The sequence below is a fragment of the Ipomoea triloba genome, chromosome 13 (assembly GCF_003576645.1).
Source record: "Ipomoea triloba cultivar NCNSP0323 chromosome 13, ASM357664v1".
Taxonomy (NCBI): domain Eukaryota; kingdom Viridiplantae; phylum Streptophyta; class Magnoliopsida; order Solanales; family Convolvulaceae; genus Ipomoea; species Ipomoea triloba.
In genome coordinates, this window is record NC_044928.1 from 17,622,597 (window position 1) to 17,639,294 (window position 16,698).

General features: G+C 33.9%; 6 non-coding genes across 6 annotated transcripts; all 6 read left to right on the forward strand.

Annotated features, from left to right (window-relative positions):
- The first annotated feature begins 399 nt into the window (after nt 1–399).
- On the forward strand, nt 400–472 carry TRNAA-AGC. The gene has a single exon. It is a non-coding gene; the product is annotated as a tRNA-Ala (tRNA).
- Nucleotides 473–5,845: 5,373 nt separating this feature from the next.
- On the forward strand, nt 5,846–5,918 carry TRNAA-AGC. Its single transcript has one exon. It is a non-coding gene; the product is annotated as a tRNA-Ala (tRNA).
- A 5,426-nt stretch (nt 5,919–11,344) lies between these two features.
- Nucleotides 11,345–11,417, forward strand: TRNAA-AGC. The gene has a single exon. It is a non-coding gene; the product is annotated as a tRNA-Ala (tRNA).
- Nucleotides 11,418–12,124: 707 nt separating this feature from the next.
- TRNAA-AGC lies at nt 12,125–12,197 on the forward strand. Its single transcript has one exon. It is a non-coding gene; the product is annotated as a tRNA-Ala (tRNA).
- A 1,485-nt stretch (nt 12,198–13,682) lies between these two features.
- TRNAA-AGC lies at nt 13,683–13,755 on the forward strand. Its single transcript has one exon. It is a non-coding gene; the product is annotated as a tRNA-Ala (tRNA).
- A 705-nt stretch (nt 13,756–14,460) lies between these two features.
- TRNAA-AGC lies at nt 14,461–14,533 on the forward strand. Its single transcript has one exon. It is a non-coding gene; the product is annotated as a tRNA-Ala (tRNA).
- The last annotated feature ends 2,165 nt before the right edge of the window (nt 14,534–16,698 follow it).

Below are 16,698 nucleotides of genomic sequence, written 5' to 3' on the forward strand. Positions count from 1 at the left end.
TGAGTGAAAACATCACTAGTCAGTATTTTCCATCAAAGTTTCTTGTAGTCTATTCATTGCTTGACCAATAGTACTTCGATCTGTGTGGTTATTCTGCTTAAATGCATTTGCCTTAGCCATCTTTATTTTCTGATGTAGAATGTAAAGGCGAGGGCTGCTAGGTAGTCAATTCTCTTATATAATGAGGCTCTTCAAGGTTCGTACAATTTGAATTGCCTAGTTGTTTTTCTTCTTCAACAAACTCTAACCCTGGCCTGTTATAATTTAAGATTGGATTGATGTTATCAATTGGAATGTAATTGCACACCAGTCAAGTCCAATTAAAAGATTGAGTCAAATCAATTACCTTGTTTAACACATGCCCTTATAAATACATATATTTATCTTATTTTTTAGTGCGGGGATGTAGCTCAGATGGTAGAGCGCTCGCTTAGCATGCGAGAGGTACGGGGATCGATACCCCGCATCTCCAATTCCTGTAATATACAAGCTTGAATAATTTCAAATTAGTGGCGAGAAATTTAATTTGTGATCTACAAGTTTTTAGTTAGTGACGGGAAAATATTTTCTATCAATTTTCAACGTTTTGGTTCTTCGTTCTTTAATATATTTATAAATCAAAGCACAGAAGCATTATTTTCTTTCTTATTTCTAGGAATTAACTTTTTGCTTCCTAGAGCAGGCCATTGCAATTACATACAATGCATTGCTTTTCTTAATGGTAGTCGTAGTTATCTCAAGAAATGGTAATATATTGTGCAAAGTGAATATAACTTAGTGAGTGAAAATATCACTAGTCAGTATTTGTTATCAAAGTTTCTTGTAGTTCATTCATTGCTTGACCAATAGTACTTCGATCTGTGTGGTTATTCTGCTTAAATGCATTTGCCTTAGCCATCTTTATTTTCTGATGTAGAATGTAAAGGCGAGGGCTGCTAGGTAGTCAATTCTCTTATATAATGAGGCTCTTCAAGGTTCGTACAATTTGAATTGCCTAGTTGTTTTTCTTCTTCAACAAACTCTGACCCTGGCCTGTTATAATTTAAGATTGGATTGATGTTATCAATTGGAATGTAATTGCACACCAGTCAAATCCAATTAAAAGATTGAGTCAAATCAATTACCTTGTTTAACACATGCCCGTATAAACACATATATTTATCTAATTTTTTAGTGTGGGGATGTAGCTTAGATGGTAGAGCGCTCGCTTAGCATGCGAGAGGTACGGGGATTGATACCTCGCATCTCCAATTCCTGTAATATACAAGCTTGAATAATTTCAAATTAGTGGCGAGAAATTTAATTTGTGATCTACAAGTTTTTAGTTAGTGACGGGAAAATATTATCTATCAATTTTCAACGTTTTGGTTCTACGTTCTTTAATATATTTATAAATCAAAGCACAGAAGCATTATTTTCTTTCTTATTTCTAGGAATTAACTTTTTGCTTCCTAGAGCAGGCCATTGCAATTACATACAATGCATTGCTTTTCTTAATGGTAGTCGTAGTTATCTCAAGAAAGGGTAATATATTGTGCAAAGCGAATATAATTTTGTTAGTGAAAACATCACTATTCAGTATTTGGCATCAAAGTTTCTTGTAGTTCATTCATTGCTTGACCAATAGTACTTCGATCTGTGTGGTTATTCTGCTTAAATGCATTTGCCTTAGCCATCTTTATTTTCTGATGTAGAATGTAAAGGCGAGGGCTGCTAGGTAGTCAATTCTCTTATATAATGAGGCTCTTCAAGGTTCGTACAATTTGAATTGCCTAGTTGTTTTTCTTCTTCAACAAACTCTGACCCTGGCCTGTTATAATTTAAGATTGGATTGATGTTATCAATTGGAATGTAATTGCACACCAGTCAAATCCAATTAAAAGATTGAGTCAAATCAATTACCTTGTTTAACACATGCCCGTATAAACACATATATTTATCTAATTTTTTAGTGTGGGGATGTAGCTTAGATGGTAGAGCGCTCGCTTAGCATGCGAGAGGTACGGGGATTGATACCTCGCATCTCCAATTCCTGTAATATACAAGCTTGAATAATTTCAAATTAGTGGCGAGAAATTTAATTTGTGATCTACAAGTTTTTAGTTAGTGACGGGAAAATATTTTCTATCAATTTTCAACGTTTTGGTTCTTCGTTCTTTAATATATTTATAAATCAAAGCACAGAAGCATTATTTTCTTTCTTATTTCTAGGAATTAACTTTTTGCTTCCTAGAGCAGGCCATTGCAATTACATACAATGCATTGCTTTTCTTAATGGTAGTCGTAGTTATCTCAAGAAAGGGTAATATATTGTGCAAAGCGAATATAACTTTGTGAGTGAAAACATCACTATTCAGTATTTGGCATCAAAGTTTCTTGTAGTTCATTCATTGCTTGACCAATAGTACTTCGATCTGTGTGGTTATTCTGCTTAAATGCATTTGCCTTAGCCATCTTTATTTTCTGATGTAGAATGTAAAGGCGAGGGCTGCTAGGTAGTCAATTCTCTTATATAATGAGGCTCTTCAAGGTTCGTACAATTTGAATTGCCTAGTTGTTTTTCTTCTTCAACAAACTCTGACCCTGGCCTGTTATAATTTAAGATTGGATTGATGTTATCAATTGGAATGTAATTGCACACCAGTCAAATCCAATTAAAAGATTGAGTCAAATCAATTACCTTGTTTAACACATGCCCGTATAAACACATATATTTATCTAATTTTTTAGTGTGGGGATGTAGCTTAGATGGTAGAGCGCTCGCTTAGCATGCGAGAGGTACGGGGATTGATACCTCGCATCTCCAATTCCTGTAATATACAAGCTTGAATAATTTCAAATTAGTGGCGAGAAATTTAATTTGTGATCTACAAGTTTTTAGTTAGTGACGGGAAAATATTTTCTATCAATTTTCAACGTTTTGGTTCTTCGTTCTTTAATATATTTATAAATCAAAGCACAGAAGCATTATTTTCTTTCTTATTTCTAGGAATTAACTTTTTGCTTCCTAGAGCAGGCCATTGCAATTACATACAATGCATTGCTTTTCTTAATGGTAGTCGTAGTTATCTCAAGAAAGGGTAATATATTGTGCAAAGCGAATATAACTTTGTGAGTGAAAACATCACTATTCAGTATTTGGCATCAAAGTTTCTTGTAGTTCATTCATTGCTTGACCAATAGTACTTCGATCTGTGTGGTTATTCTGCTTAAATGCATTTGCCTTAGCCATCTTTATTTTCTGATGTAGAATGTAAAGGCGAGGGCTGCTAGGTAGTCAATTCTCTTATATAATGAGGCTCTTCAAGGTTCGTACAATTTGAATTGCCTAGTTGTTTTTCTTCTTCAACAAACTCTGACCCTGGCCTGTTATAATTTAAGATTGGATTGATGTTATCAATTGGAATGTAATTGCACACCAGTCAAATCCAATTAAAAGATTGAGTCAAATCAATTACCTTGTTTAACACATGCCCGTATAAACACATATATTTATCTAATTTTTTAGTGTGGGGATGTAGCTTAGATGGTAGAGCGCTCGCTTAGCATGCGAGAGGTACGGGGATTGATACCTCGCATCTCCAATTCCTGTAATATACAAGCTTGAATAATTTCAAATTAGTGGCGAGAAATTTAATTTGTGATCTACAAGTTTTTAGTTAGTGACGGGAAAATATTTTCTATCAATTTTCAACGTTTTGGTTCTTCGTTCTTTAATATATTTATAAATCAAAGCACAGAAGCATTATTTTCTTTCTTATTTCTAGGAATTAACTTTTTGCTTCCTAGAGCAGGCCATTGCAATTACATACAATGCATTGCTTTTCTTAATGGTAGTCGTAGTTATCTCAAGAAAGGGTAATATATTGTGCAAAGCGAATATAACTTTGTGAGTGAAAACATCACTATTCAGTATTTGGCATCAAAGTTTCTTGTAGTTCATTCATTGCTTGACCAATAGTACTTCGATCTGTGTGGTTATTCTGCTTAAATGCATTTGCCTTAGCCATCTTTATTTTCTGATGTAGAATGTAAAGGCGAGGGCTGCTAGGTAGTCAATTCTCTTATATAATGAGGCTCTTCAAGGTTCGTACAATTTGAATTGCCTAGTTGTTTTTCTTCTTCAACAAACTCTGACCCTGGCCTGTTATAATTTAAGATTGGATTGATGTTATCAATTGGAATGTAATTGCACACCAGTCAAATCCAATTAAAAGATTGAGTCAAATCAATTACCTTGTTTAACACATGCCCGTATAAACACATATATTTATCTAATTTTTTAGTGTGGGGATGTAGCTTAGATGGTAGAGCGCTCGCTTAGCATGCGAGAGGTACGGGGATTGATACCTCGCATCTCCAATTCCTGTAATATACAAGCTTGAATAATTTCAAATTAGTGGCGAGAAATTTAATTTGTGATCTACAAGTTTTTAGTTAGTGACGGGAAAATATTTTCTATCAATTTTCAACGTTTTGGTTCTTCGTTCTTTAATATATTTATAAATCAAAGCACAGAAGCATTATTTTCTTTCTTATTTCTAGGAATTAACTTTTTGCTTCCTAGAGCAGGCCATTGCAATTACATACAATGCATTGCTTTTCTTAATGGTAGTCGTAGTTATCTCAAGAAAGGGTAATATATTGTGCAAAGCGAATATAACTTTGTGAGTGAAAACATCACTATTCAGTATTTGGCATCAAAGTTTCTTGTAGTTCATTCATTGCTTGACCAATAGTACTTCGATCTGTGTGGTTATTCTGCTTAAATGCATTTGCCTTAGCCATCTTTATTTTCTGATGTAGAATGTAAAGGCGAGGGCTGCTAGGTAGTCAATTCTCTTATATAATGAGGCTCTTCAAGGTTCGTACAATTTGAATTGCCTAGTTGTTTTTCTTCTTCAACAAACTCTGACCCTGGCCTGTTATAATTTAAGATTGGATTGATGTTATCAATTGGAATGTAATTGCACACCAGTCAAATCCAATTAAAAGATTGAGTCAAATCAATTACCTTGTTTAACACATGCCCGTATAAACACATATATTTATCTAATTTTTTAGTGTGGGGATGTAGCTTAGATGGTAGAGCGCTCGCTTAGCATGCGAGAGGTACGGGGATTGATACCTCGCATCTCCAATTCCTGTAATATACAAGCTTGAATAATTTCAAATTAGTGGCGAGAAATTTAATTTGTGATCTACAAGTTTTTAGTTAGTGACGGGAAAATATTTTCTATCAATTTTCAACGTTTTGGTTCTTCGTTCTTTAATATATTTATAAATCAAAGCACAGAAGCATTATTTTCTTTCTTATTTCTAGGAATTAACTTTTTGCTTCCTAGAGCAGGCCATTGCAATTACATACAATGCATTGCTTTTCTTAATGGTAGTCGTAGTTATCTCAAGAAAGGGTAATATATTGTGCAAAGCGAATATAACTTTGTGAGTGAAAACATCACTATTCAGTATTTGGCATCAAAGTTTCTTGTAGTTCATTCATTGCTTGACCAATAGTACTTCGATCTGTGTGGTTATTCTGCTTAAATGCATTTGCCTTAGCCATCTTTATTTTCTGATGTAGAATGTAAAGGCGAGGGCTGCTAGGTAGTCAATTCTCTTATATAATGAGGCTCTTCAAGGTTCGTACAATTTGAATTGCCTAGTTGTTTTTCTTCTTCAACAAACTCTGACCCTGGCCTGTTATAATTTAAGATTGGATTGATGTTATCAATTGGAATGTAATTGCACACCAGTCAAGTCCAATTAAAAGATTGAGTCAAATCAATTACCTTGTTTAACACATGCCCTTATAAATACATATATTTATCTTATTTTTTAGTGCGGGGATGTAGCTCAGATGGTAGAGCGCTCGCTTAGCATGCGAGAGGTACGGGGATCGATACCCCGCATCTCCAATTCCTGTAATATACAAGCTTGAATAATTTCAAATTAGTGGCGAGAAATTTAATTTGTGATCTACAAGTTTTTAGTTAGTGACGGGAAAATATTTTCTATCAATTTTCAACGTTTTGGTTCTTCGTTCTTTAATATATTTATAAATCAAAGCACAGAAGCATTATTTTCTTTCTTATTTCTAGGAATTAACTTTTTGCTTCCTAGAGCAGGCCATTGCAATTACATACAACGCATTGCTTTTCTTAATGGTAGTCGTAGTTATCTCAAGAAAGGGTAATATATTGTGCAAAGCGAATATAATTTTGTTAGTGAAAACATCACGAGTCAGTATTTGGCATCAAAGTTTCTTGTAGTTCATTCATTGCTTGACCAATAGTACTTCGATCTGTGTGGTTATTCTGCTTAAATGCATTTGCCTTAGCCATCTTTATTTTCTGATGTAGAATGTAAAGGCGAGGGCTGCTAGGTAGTCAATTCTCTTATATAATGAGGCTCTTCAAGGTTCGTACAATTTGAATTGCCTAGTTGTTTTTCTTCTTCAACAAACTCTGACCCTGGCCTGTTATAATTTAAGATTGGATTGATGTTATCAATTGGAATGTAATTGCACACCAGTCAAATCCAATTAAAAGATTGAGTCAAATCAATTACCTTGTTTAACACATGCCCTTATAAACACATATATTTATCTAATTTTTTAGTGTGGGGATGTAGCTTAGATGGTAGAGCGCTCGCTTAGCATGCGAGAGGTACGGGGATTGATACCTCGCATCTCCAATTCCTGTAATATACAAGCTTGAATAATTTCAATTTAGTGGCGAGAAATTTAATTTGTGATCTACAAGTTTTTAGTTAGTGACGGGAAAATATTTTCTATCAATTTTCAACGTTTTGGTTCTTCGTTCTTTAATATAATTTCAATTTAGTGGCGAGAAATTTAATTTGTGATCTACAAGTTTTTAGTTAGTGACGGGAAAATATTTTCTATCAATTTTCAACGTTTTGGTTCTTCGTTCTTTAATATATTTATAAATCAAAGCACAGAAGCATTATTTTCTTTCTTATTTCTAGGAATTAACTTTTTGCTTCCTAGAGCAGGCCATTGCAATTACATACAATGCATTGCTTTTCTTAATGGTAGTCGTAGTTATCTCAAGAAAGGGTAATATATTGTGCAAAGCGAATATAATTTTGTTAGTGAAAACATCACTATTCAGTATTTGGCATCAAAGTTTCTTGTAGTTCATTCATTGCTTGACCAATAGTACTTCGATCTGTGTGGTTATTCTGCTTAAATGCATTTGCCTTAGCCATCTTTATTTTCTGATGTAGAATGTAAAGGCGAGGGCTGCTAGGTAGTCAATTCTCTTATATAATGAGGCTCTTCAAGGTTCGTACAATTTGAATTGCCTAGTTGTTTTTCTTCTTCAATATACTCTAACCCTAGCGTGTTATAATTTAAGATTGGATTGATGTTATCAATTGGAATGTAATTGCACACCAGTCAAATCCAATTAAAAGATTGAGTCAAATCAATTACCTTGTTTAACACATGCCCGTATAAACACATATATTTATCTAATTTTTTACTGTGGGGATGTAGCTTAGATGGTAGAGCGCTCGCTTAGCATGCGAGAGGTACGGGGATTGATACCTCGCATCTCCAATTCCTGTAATATACAAGCTTGAATAATTTCAAATTAGTGGCGAGAAATTTAATTTGTGATCTACAAGTTTTTAGTTAGTGACGGGAAAATATTTTCTATCAATTTTCAACGTTTTGGTTCTTCGTTCTTTAATATATTTATAAATCAAAGCACAGAAGCATTATTTTCTTTCTTATTTCTAGGAATTAACTTTTTGCTTCCTAGAGCAGGCCATTGCAATTACATACAATGCATTGGTTTTCCTTAATGGTAGTCGTAGTTATCTCAAGAAAGGGTAATATATTGTGCAAAGCGAATATAATTTTGTTAGTGAAAACATCACGAGTCAGTATTTGGCATCAAAGTTTCTTGTAGTTCATTCATTGCTTGACCAATAGTACTTCAATCTGTGTGGTTATTCTGCTTAAATACATTTGCCTTAGCCATCTTTATTTTCTGATGTAGAATGTTAAGGCGAGGGCTGCTAGGTAGTCAATTCTCTTATATATTGAGGCTCTTCAAGGTTCGTACAATTTGAATTGCCTAGTTGCTTTTCTTCTTCAACAAACTCTGACCCTGGCCTGTTATAATTTAAGATTGGATTAATGTTATCAATTGAATGTAATTGCACACCAGTCAAGTCCAATTAAAAGATTGAGTCTAATCAATTACCTTGTTTAACACATGCCCTTATAAATACATATATTTATCTTATTTTTTAGTGCGGGGATGTAGTTCAGATGGTAGAGCGCTCGCTTAGCTTGCGAGAGGTACGGGGATCGATACCCCGCATCTCTAATTCCTGTAATATACAAGCTTGAGTAATTTCAATTTAGTGGCGAGAAATTTAATTTCTGATCTACAAGTTTTTAGTTAGTGACGGGAAAATATTTTCTATCAATTTTCAACGTTTTGGTTCTTCGTTCTTTAATATATTTATAAATCAAAGCACAGAAGCATTATTTTCTTTCTTATTTCTAGGAATTAACTTTTTGCTTCCTAGAGCAGGCCATTGCAATTACATACAATGCATTGCTTTTCCTTAATGGTAGTCGTAGTTATCTCAAGAAAGGGTAATATATTGTGCAAAGCGAATATAATTTTGTTAGTGAAAACATCACGAGTCAGTATTTGGCATCAAAGTTTCTTGTAGTTCATTCATTGCTTGACCAATAGTACTTCGATCTGTGTGGTTATTCTGCTTAAATGCATTTGCCTTAGCCATCTTTATTTTCTGATGTAGAATGTAAAGGCGAGGGCTGCTAGGTAGTCAATTCTCTTATATAATGAGGCTCTTCAAGGTTCGTACAATTTGAATTACCTAGTTGCTTTTCTTCTTCAACAAACTCTGACCCTGGCCTGTTATAATTTAAGATTGGATTGATGTTATCAATTGGAATGTAATTGCACACCAGTCAAGTCCAATTAAAAGATTGAGTCAAATCAATTACCTTGTTTAACACATGCCCTTATAAATACATATATTTATCTTATTTTTTAGTGTGGGGATGTAGTTCAGATGGTAGAGCGCTCGCTTAGCATGCGAGAGGTACGGGGATTGATACCCCGCATCTCTAATTCCTGTAATATACAAGCTTGAGTAATTTCAATTTAGTGGCGAGAAATTTAATTTCTGATCTACAAGTTTTTAGTTAGTGACGGGAAAATATTTTCTATCAATTTTCAACGTTTTGGTTCTTCGTTCTTTAATATATTTATAAATCAAAGCACAGAAGCATTATTTTCTTTCTTATTTCTAGGAATTAACTTTTTGCTTCCTAGAGCAGGCTATTGCAATTACATACAATGCATTGGTTTCCTTATGGTAGCCAGACTAATCTCAAAAAAGGGTAATATATTGTGAAAAGCGAATATAATTTTATGAGTGAAACCATCACTATTCAGTATTTGGCATCAAAGTTTCTTGTAGTTCATTCATTGCTTGACCAATAGTACTTCGATCTGTGTGGGTATTCTGCTTAAATGCATTTGCCTTAGCCATCTTTATTTTCTGACGTAGAATGTAAAGGCGAGGGCTGCTAGGTAGTCAATTCTCTTATATATTGAGGCTCTTCAAGGGTCGTACAATTTGAATTGCCTAGTTGCTTTTCTTCTTCAACAAACTCTGACCCTGGCCTGTTATAATTTAAGATTGGATTAATGTTATCAATTGAATGTAATTGCACACCAGTCAAGTCCAATTAAAAGATTGAGTCTAATCAATTACCTTGTTTAACACATGCCCTTATAAATACATATATTTATCTTATTTTTTAGTGCGGGGATGTAGTTCAGATGGTAGAGCGCTCGCTTAGCATGTGAGAGGTACGGGGATTGATACCCCGCATCTCTAATTCCTGTAATATACAAGCTTGAGTAATTTCAATTTAGTGGCGAGAAATTTAATTTCTGATCTACAAGTTTTTAGTTAGTGACGGGAAAATATTTTCTATCAATTTTCAACGTTTTGGTTCTTCGTTCTTTAATATATTTATAAATCAAAGCACAGAAGCATTATTTTCTTTCTTATTTCTAGGAATTAACTTTTTGCTTCCTAGAGCAGGCTATTGCAATTACATACAATGCATTGGTTTCCTTATGGTAGCCAGACTAATCTCAAAAAAGGGTAATATATTGTGAAAAGCGAATATAATTTTATGAGTGAAACCATCACTATTCAGTATTTGGCATCAAAGTTTCTTGTAGTTCATTCATTGCTTGACCAATAGTACTTCGATCTGTGTGGGTATTCTGCTTAAATGCATTTGCCTTAGCCATCTTTATTTTCTGACGTAGAATGTAAAGGCGAGGGCTGCTAGGTAGTCAATTCTCTTATATATTGAGGCTCTTCAAGGGTCGTACAATTTGAATTGCCTAGTTGCTTTTCTTCTTCAACAAACTCTGACCCTGGCCTGTTATAATTTAAGATTGGATTAATGTTATCAATTGAATGTAATTGCACACCAGTCAAGTCCAATTAAAAGATTGAGTCTAATCAATTACCTTGTTTAACACATGCCCTTATAAATACATATATTTATCTTATTTTTTAGTGCGGGGATGTAGTTCAGATGGTAGAGCGCTCGCTTAGCATGCGAGAGGTACGGGGATTGATACCTCGCATCTCCAATTCCTGTAATATACAAGCTTGAATAATTTCAAATTAGTGGCGAGAAATTTAATTTGTGATCTGGTTCTTCGTTCTTTAATATATTTATAAATCAAAGCACAGAAGCATTATTTTCTTTCTTATTTCTAGGAATTAACTTTTTGCTTCCTAGAGCAGGCCATTGCAATTACATACAATGCATTGGTTTCCTTATGGTAGCCAGACTAATCTCAAAAAAGGGTAATATATTGTGAAAAGCGAATATAATTTTATGAGTGAAACCATCACTATTCAGTATTTGGCATCAAAGTTTCTTGTAGTTCATTCATTGCTTGACCAATAGTACTTCAATCTGTGTGGTTATTCTGCTTAAATACATTTGCCTTAGCCATCTTTATTTTCTGATGTAGAATGTTAAGGCGAGGGCTGCTAGGTAGTCAATTCTCTTATATATTGAGGCTCTTCAAGGTTCGTACAATTTGAATTGCCTAGTTGCTTTTCTTCTTCAACAAACTCTAACCCTGGCCTGTTATAATTTAAGATTGGATTAATGTTATCAATTGAATGTAATTGCACACCAGTCAAGTCCAATTAAAAGATTGAGTCTAATCAATTACCTTGTTTAACACATGCCCTTATAAATACATATATTTATCTTATTTTTTAGTGCGGGGATGTAGTTCAGATGGTAGAGCGCTCGCTTAGCATGCGAGAGGTACGGGGATCGATACCCCGCATCTCCAATTCCTGTAATATACAAGCTTGAATAATTTCAATTTAGTGGCGAGAAATTTAATTTGTGATCTACAAGTTTTTAGTTAGTGACGGGAAAATATTTTCTATCAATTTTCAACGTTTTGGTTCTTCGTTCTTTAATATATTTATAAATCAAAGCACAGAAGCATTATTTTCTTTCTTATTTCTAGGAATAAACTTTTTGCTTCCTAGTAGAGCAGGCCATTGCAATTACATACAACGCATTGCTTTTCTTAATGGTAGTCGTAGTTATCTCAAGAAAGGGTAATATATTGTGCAAAGCGAATATAATTTTGTGAGTGAAAACATCACTATTCAGTATTTGGCATCAAAGTTTCTTGTAGTTCATTCATTGCTTGACCAATAGTACTTCAATCTGTGTGGTTATTCTGCTTAAATACATTTGCCTTAGCCATCTTTATTTTCTGATGTAGAATGTTAAGGCGAGGGCTGCTAGGTAGTCAATTCTCTTATATATTGAGGCTCTTCAAGGTTCGTACAATTTGAATTGCCTAGTTGCTTTTCTTCTTCAACAAACTCTGACCCTGGCCTGTTATAATTTAAGATTGGATTAATGTTATCAATTGAATGTAATTGCACACCAGTCAAGTCCAATTAAAAGATTGAGTCTAATCAATTACCTTCTTTAACACATGCCCTTATAAATACATATATTTATCTTATTTTTTAGTGCGGGGATGTAGTTCAGATGGTAGAGCGCTCGCTTAGCATGTGAGAGGTACGGGGATCGATACCCCGCATCTCCAATTCCTGTAATATACAAGCTTGAGTAATTTCAATTTAGTGGCGAGAAATTTAATTTGTGATCTACAAGTTTTTAGTTAGTGACGGGAAAATATTTTCTATCAATTTTCAACGTTTTGGTTCTTCGTTCTTTAATATATTTATAAATCAAAGCACAGAAGCATTATTTTCTTTCTTATTTCCAGGAATTAACTTTTTGCTTCCTAGAGCAGGCCATTGCAATTACATACAATGCATTGCTTTTCTTAATGGTAGTCGTAGTTATCTCAAGAAAGGGTAATATATTGTGCAAAGCGAATATAATTTTGTTAGTGAAAACATCACCAGTCAGTATTTGCCATCAAAGTTTCTTGTAGTTCATTCATTGCTTGACCAATAGTACTTCGATCTGTGTGGTTATTCTGCTTAAATGCATTTGCCTTAGCCATCTTTATTTTCTGATGTAGAAAGTAAAGGCGAGGGCTGCTAGGTAGTCAATTCTCTTATATAATGAGGCTCTTCAAGGTTCGTACAATTTGAATTGCCTAGTTGTTTTTCTTCTTCAACAAACTCTGACCCTGACCTGTTATAATTTAAGATTGGATTGACGTTATCAATTGGAATGTAATTGCATACCAGTCAAATACAATTAAAAGATTGAGTCAAATCAATTACCTTGTTTAACACATGCCCTTATAAATACATATATTTATCTAAATTTTTAGTGTGGGGATGTAGCTCAGATGGTATAGCGCTTGCTTAGCATGCGAGAGGTACGGGGATTAATACCCTACATCTCCAATTCCTGTAATATACAAGCTTGAGTAATTTCAAATTAGTGGTTAGAAATTTAATTTGTGATCTACAAGTTTTTAGTTAGTGACGGGAAAATATTTTCTATCAATTTTCAACGTTTTGGTTCTTCGTTCTTTAATATATTTATAAATCAAAGCACACAGAAGCATTATTTTCTTTCTTATTTATAGGAATTAACTTTTTGCTTCCTAGAGCAGGCCATTGCAATTACATACAATGCATTGCTTTTCTTAATGGTAGTCGTAGTTATCTCAAGAAAGGGTGATATATTGTGCAAAGCGAATATAATTTTGTTAGTGAAAACATCACCAGTCAGTATTTGCCATCAAAGTTTCTTGTAGTTCATTCATTGCTTGACCAATAGTACTTCGATCTGTGTGGTTATTCTGCTTAAATGCATTTGCCTTAGCCATCTTTATTTTCTGATGTAGAATGTAAAGGCGAGGGCTGCTAGGTAGTCAATTCTCTTATATAATGAGGCTCTTCAAGGTTCGTACAATTTGAATTGCCTAGTTGTTTTTCTTCTTCAACAAACTCTGACCCTGACCTGTTATAATTTAAGATTGGATTGATGTTATCAATTGGAATGTAATTCCACACCAGTCAAGTCCAATTAAAAGATTGAGTCAAATCAAATACCTTGTTTAACACATGCCCTTATAAATACATATATTTATCTAAATTTTTAGTGTGGGGATGTAGCTCAGATGGTAGAGCGCTTGCTTAGCATGCGAGAGGTACGGGGATCGATACCCTGCATCTCTAATTCCTGTAATATACAAGCTTGAGTAATTTCAAATTAGTGGTTAGAAATTTAATTTGTGATCTACAAGTTTTTAGTTAGTGACGGGAAAATATTTTCTATCAATTTTCAACGTTTTGGTTCTACGTTCTTTAATATATTTATAAATCAAAGCACAGAAGCATTATTTTCTTTCTTATTTCTAGGAATTAACTTTTTGCTTCCTAGAGCAGGCCATTGCAATTACATACAATGCATTGCTTTTCTTATTGGTAGTCATACTTATCTCAATAAAGGGTAATATATTGTGCAAAGCGAATATAACTTTGTGAGTGAAAACATCACTATTCAGTATTTGGCATCAAAGTCTCTTGTAGTTCATTCATTGCTTGACCAATAGTACTTCGATCTGTGTGGTTATTCTGCTTAAATGCATTTGCCTTAGCCATCTTTATTTTCTGATGTAGAATGTAAAGGCGAGGGCTGCTAGGTAGTCAATTCTCTTATATAATGAGGCTCTTCAAGGTTCGTACAATTTGAATTGCCTAGTTGTTTTTCTTCTTCAACAAACTCTAACCCTGGCCTGTTATAATTTAAGATTGGATTGATGTTATCAATTGGAATGTAATTGCACACCAGTCAAGTCCAATTAAAAGATTGAGTCAAATCAATTACCTTGTTTAACACATGCCCTTATAAACACATATATTTATCTAAATTTTTAGTGTGGGGATGTAGCTCAGATGGTAGAGCGCTTGCTTAGCATGCGAGAGGTACGGGGATCGATACCCTGCATCTCTAATTCCTGTAATATACAAGCTTGAGTAATTTCAAATTAGTGGTTAGAAATTTAATTTGTGATCTACAAGTTTTTAGTTAGTGACGGGAAAATATTTTCTATCAATTTTCAACATTTTTGTTGTTCGTTCTTTAATATATTTATAAATCAAAGCACACAAGCATTATTTTCTTTCTTATTTCTAGGAATTAACTTTTTGCTTCATAGAGTAGGCCATTGCAATTACATACAATGCATTGCTTTTCTTATTGGTAGTTGTACTTATCTCAAGAAAGGGTAATATATTGTGCAAAGCGAATATAATTTTGTGAGTGAAAACATCACTATTCAGTATTTGGCATCAAAGTTTCTTGTAGTTCATTCATTGCTTGACCAATAGTACTTCGATCTGTGTGGTTATTCTGCTTAAATGCATTTGCCTTAGCCATCTTTATTTTCTGATGTAGAATGTAAATGCGAGGGCTGCTAGGTAGTCACTTCTCTTTTATAATGAGGCTTTTCAAGGTTCGTACAGTTTGAATTGCCTAGTTGTTTTTCTTCTTCAACAAACTCTAACCCTGGCCTGTTATAATTGAAGATTGGATTGATGTTATCAATTGGAATGTAATTGCACACCAGTCAAATCCAATTAAAAGATTGAGTCAAATCAATTACCTTGTTTAACACATGCCCTTATAAACACATATATTTATCTAATTTTTTAGTGTGGGGATGTAGCTTAGATGGTAGAGCGCTCGCTTAGCATGCGAGAGGTACGGGGATTGATACCTCGCATCTCCAATTCCTGTAATATACAAGCTTGAATAATTTCAAATTAGTGGCGAGAAATTTAATTTGTGATCTGGTTCTTCGTTCTTTAATATATTTATAAATCAAAGCACAGAAGCATTATTTTCTTTCTTATTTCTAGGAATTAACTTTTTGCTTCCTAGAGCAGGCCATTGCAATTACATACAATGCATTGGTTTTCCTTATGGTAGTCGTAGTTATCTCAAGAAAGGGTAATATATTGTGCAAAGCGAATATAACTTTGTGAGTGAAAACATCACTATTCAGTATTTGGCATCAAAGTTTCTTGTAGTTCATTCATTGCTTGACCAATAGTACTTCGATCTGTGTGGTTATTCTGCTTAAATGCATTTGCCTTAGCCATCTTTATTTTCTGATGTAGAATGTAAAGGCGAGGGCTGCTAGGTAGTCAATTCTCTTATATAATGAGGCTCTTCAAGGTTCGTACAATTTGAATTGCCTAGTTGTTTTTCTTCTTCAACAAACTCTAACCCTGGCCTGTTATAATTTAAGATTGGATTGATGTTATCAATTGGAATGTAATTGCACACCAGTCAAATCCAATTAAAAGATTGAGTCAAATCAATTACCTTGTTTAACACATGCCCGTATAAACACATATATTTATCTAATTTTTTAGTGTGGGGATGTAGCTTAGATGGTAGAGCGCTTGCTTAGCATGCGAGAGGTACGGGGATTGATGCCTCGCATCTCCAATTCATGTAATATATAAGCTTGAATAATTTCAAATTAGTGGCGAGAAATTTAATTTGTGATCTACAAGTTTTTAGTTAGTGACGGGAAAATATTTTCTATCAATTTTCAACGTTTTGGTTCTTCGTTCTTTAATATATTTATAAATCAAAGCACAGAAGCATTATTTTCTTTCTTATTTCTAGGAATTAACTTTTTGCTTCCTAGAGCAGGCCATTGCAATTACATACAATGCATTGGTTTTCCTTATGGTAGCCAGACTAATCTCAAAAAAGGGTAATATATTGTGAAAAGCGAATATAATTTTATGAGTGAAAACATCACTATTCAGTATTTGGCATCAAAGTTTCTTGTAGTTCATTCATTGCTTGACCAATAGTACTTTGATCTGTGTGGTTATTCTGCTTAAATGCATTTGCCTTAGCCTTTTTTATTTTCTGATGTACAATGTAAAGGCGAGGGACTGCTAGGGAGTTAGTTATTCTGCTCTTCAAGGTTCGTACAATTTGTGTTGCCTAGTTGTTTTTCTTCTTCAACAAACTTTGACCCTGCCCTGTTAGAATTTAAGATTGGATTGATGTTATCAATTGGAATATAATTACACACTAGTCAAATCCTATGAAAAGATTGTTTGCTCTATTAGCTTGTGGTTCTTCAATGATTG